Consider the following 4,507-nt stretch of genomic DNA (forward strand, 5'->3'; position numbering starts at 1 on the left):
TCCTTGCCTCCATTTGTCGCTCCCACCCCCAACATACACAGACACTTTTTATCTCTTCTTTTTCTTCCTGTCTCCCCCTCTGACTAAATGCTTTTCTGTCTGCCCTTGCTTGCACTCCAAGTCTGTCAGTTCTCCTTTGAGAAAGCAGGAGGTGAAAAGGGGTTGGGAGATAAAGAGGGAAAGAGACAGTGAGAAGGGGGATGATGGCTTTCAGAATGTAGATACAATTTCAATATCAAGATGGGATACAATTTCAATAATAGAATTCGACCTCACTTCTCTTCTTCTCCGTCTGTCTCTCTGGGAGCCTTGCTGTCAGGTTGCGTTTGCTCTGGGATGGGTTAGACTGGGGGCTAATCCATTTGCTCCATTGAGGACAAACGCACGCAAACAACATAACCTAACATCATGTAGCCTCTTGAACACTTGGAAATTCAGATGAAGATGTCTACAGCTTGGAAAGCCCACGTACTCCTGTGAGAGTTGGTCCTGACTGTTTGCCAATGAAAATCACAGTTGGGTTGTGCACACACAGTCAAGGTGACTTACACTTTTGGAAACACCTGATGCAAACATGCACGCACCACATGGTCGCTGTATTTAATACACAGTTTGACTCATTTACACTTTTCAGCTTTCATGGTAGCCTCATCTGCATGCCTATAGATGGTAAAGTCAACAAGATCTAAAGTAATTCATGGTAATAGGTTTTACTGCTTCATATCTTGATATCAAAGTCATTTAAATGTGTTGAGTTCACTGTGACAGAACAAATAGTATTTACCAGTACTGTACAGCTACAAAAGAACACTGGCTCAAATCCACTGTGTTAAGGAAAAAGAAAAAATCAAGGCATGCAGACCTGCACGTTGAGATTGGCTAATATTGCATCAGTAAAATGGCTAATTTAACCAATTCAGTGTCCTGCTGCTTGCAGAGTAACAATCAATTATTCATTCATCACGCAGCAAGACTGCAAAGAAAAATATGATTAACCTGTGACTACTGCTGAATTTCCATTATGTACGTTGGAAATCATGTAGATTTCATTAATAACTTGCATATCTTGTATTTGATTAATGTATCATTTACGTTTGTATTTGGTGAAGGATATGTTGTTGTTTTTTTGCCCAAGTGTTTAAGTGATAATTATATCTCACCAATGGTTGCATGACTCCTCCTGCAGCCTGGTGCGCACGTGCATGTGAATATCTGGAGACTTTTAATTTAGAGATAATGAAATGGTATCTGAAAATGTATTAAAGCTAGACTGTTATCACAAACAACACTTAAAGTAACCATTTCTACTTGAAATCCCTCTAACTTTTCAGTGAACACAACTCATTTGTTTCTTTTCCTGTGTCTTAGTAAGTCTTTTATTCTGAAACAGTTACTATACAGGAATGTGCATGAAGGGGACATTTGTTAAGGGAGGTTGGGTTGTCAACTGTTCATAAATCTTGATATTCAAATAATCCTTTGTTGCATGTTTCAGATAAAAGCTCACTCAGGTCCATAGTGATTCATCTGCAATTAAGCAAATCTTTATACCTCTCATGCACTTCAGCAGAACTTGTTAACTTTTTGGGGAAAATCTAATAAAACAACAGTAACCTTAAAGATTTACATGTGCATTCTTATGGCTTTGTGACTCTAACATGATTGGACAGTTTTGATCAAATGCTGGGTTTTCACCCCCCTTTGATGATCATTACTGAGTAAATAATTGTAGAAATCGGAACACTGATATATACTTTCTTTCCAATCTAGTGCAAGGCTAAGAAGTTAAAATAATTTATGTGTTGACAGTGTTTGCACAAATAACTATTTACATTTGTGTTGCAGAATTATTATTTACACATTTATACATTTAATTATTTTCATTTGTTGTCTATAAGCAGCTAGAATGGCTTGTTGAATGTGCCTTTCTATATCACTTGACATTTGCCAATCTAAGTACTGTTGGTTCCTGATTGGCTGGTTTTGGTCATGTGTGTGGTTGTTTTCAGGAAGTGTGGTAGCTGTCAGGACATATGCTCAGTAAAATCACTGTTGTAAGAAGAAATCCGTCTCCATCCTGCAGTCTCATTTTATCAAGAATGAACCATTAACCACCAACGAACCCTCACGTTACATTTGGTGGCAGCGTGGTGTTATTTTGGTGGTTTTTCTGAATTTGGTGAGTTTTGTTTCCCTGACGTGTGGCCATCGTCACTTTTGTGCTGCATGAACTTTTCTCATTCTTTTGAGCTGCAAGTGGACTGTATGCAAACGTTTTGGAGATATTGAGGATTTTTGCAGTGTGTTTTTTTTCTTGCTTTTGTCAATTTTGAACCGGACTTTTTTTACCATCATGTCGGAAAACGAAAGTGAAACTGAGTACGACGGACAGCCTTCCACAATGCGCCAGCAGAGGTCAGTGTTGGTTACAAACAACGCCAGCCCTCTGACTCCACATACTGTTTCCAGTGCCCTGAAAATTGATCTTCCAGCTGCTTTTAAAGGAGATGGTACTGAATCTTTCACAAGTTGGTCTCGCCGTTTTGAAGTAGCAGTGCAGGCTATGACTACACCTGATGCTGATTTGTCTGCAGTTATGGCTTCCATTCTTCCTACTCGCCTAGCTGATGCTGCATTTCTGTATTGGGATAGCTTACCTCCTTTGACCCAGAAAGACTATGATTTGGTGAAAGAGAAACTTAAAGGAGTTTTTGGACCAAAATATTCTCTACCATTCTTCCAGACTAATGTAAATGCTCGTCCTCGTAAACCAGGTGAAAGTTTGGATGTGTACAGTGCTGACATCACACGTCGTGTTAGAAGCTTTCCCTGACTATGATGACAACGCACTGGAAGGTGAGAAATTTCGCCGCTTCGTTGCTGGTTTGGACCCAACCCTACAGTCAAAAATACATGAGATGGGAGCAGAGAACCTTGAGGATGCTCTACGTTATGCCAGCCGCTGTGAGAGAGCACGTGCAGCGCTTCAAATGACTACTGCTGGATTCTCACACACTCAGCCTTCAGAGCAGGTAGCCATGATTCGATCTAAACCATCTGATGACAAACTCCTTCATGCAGTTGAGCAGCTTACACTTACTGTAAACAGTTTAAAACATGAAGTACAGCAGTTGCAGGAGAATCACAGTTACCTTGCTCAGCGTTTGGACACCAGATCTAACAAATCCCCTTCCCATGATTCTCGATACAGCTCACGCAGTGTCTCTCCTCCCCCCTACTACCACAGACATTACCCTAGAGACCATTATTCACCTGAGCAGCATTATGGTCATGATCCTGACTCTCGCTATGAACATTATGCTCCTCCCCCTATTCATCCAAGACGCTCTGAGCGGGATGATAATGGCAGACGTGGCAGGTACTACTCTCCTTCATGGCCATCCTCACAGTACTCCAAGTATGGTCAAAATTACAATGACAGTAACAGAAACAGACGCAGCCCTAGTCCAGCTCCACAAAGAAACAGAGAGCCAAGCCCACATACAAAGAACAGTGTTCGCTTTCAGTCTCCTGACAGACGTTCCCACTCTCCCTCCAGCCACCAGGGAAACTTTCAGTAGCTGCTGTTGAGGGGCAAACATCAGCTACTGCATCACAGCCCCAGGTTGATACCCTCATACATGATGCCATAATGACTGATAACAGTGATTTACAGTCTGATGATGCTGTTTCTGCTAACATTCTTGCTATTGTTGAAGGCATTGAAGTATGTGCTTTAATTGACTCTGGTTCTTTTGTCTGCATTGTGAGTGAGGACTTTCGCAACTCTCATCCAGCTTTGAAAAAGCGTCCACTATCAGCTTCATCTGTACCAGCTCGCTCAGTTAATGGACAGTGCTTGGACATCTTAGGCAAATTCACCGTTGGACTGAGACTTGGAAAACAGGTATGGCAACAGGAAGTTGAAGTTCTCAGAGATGCCTACCAACCGGTCATATTAGGTTGGGATTTTCTGATAAAACACTGTGCTCTCCTTGATCTCAAAAACAAAGTGCTACAGCTTTGGGACATGAAAATTCCCCTTTTGCCCAAAAGATATGAAGTGGCTGCTTGCTGTAATGTGTCAGTACTGACCCCCACTAAGATCCCTGCTATGAGTGAAACCCTTATCACAGCCTGTGTATCACCCGTTACACCTGCTTCCCCTGTGCCAACTGACTATTGTGGTGTACTTATGCCCAACTCATCCTGTGACATCATGGTGGCACACTCTCTCAGTGAAGTTCAAAATGGCACGACTGTGGTTAGAGTGTTAAATCCCTCAAGAGAAGACATTGAGCTTCACTCTGGTCAGCACCTTGGTGAGTTTCATACAGCCTCATCTGTTGACATCATACCTTTTGAAGGGACATGTAGTGCAACCTCACCTGTATGTGCTGTAGCTCCACCTGTCCAATTAAATGAAACAAACCTGACACCTTCCCAAATTCAGTCTCTGCAATCACTACTTCAGAAATATTCAGCAGTATTCAGTAAAAATTCAGAG

General features: G+C 41.7%; 1 pseudogene; it reads left to right on the top strand.

Annotated features, from left to right (window-relative positions):
- The first annotated feature begins 3,652 nt into the window (after positions 1-3,652).
- The window catches only part of LOC115417848 (choline transporter-like protein 1), an 8,440-nt pseudogene continuing 7,585 nt past the window's right edge, over positions 3,653-4,507 (top strand).

Source organism: Sphaeramia orbicularis, chromosome 1 (genome assembly GCF_902148855.1).
Source record: "Sphaeramia orbicularis chromosome 1, fSphaOr1.1, whole genome shotgun sequence".
NCBI classification, from domain to species: Eukaryota; Metazoa; Chordata; class Actinopteri; order Kurtiformes; family Apogonidae; genus Sphaeramia; species Sphaeramia orbicularis.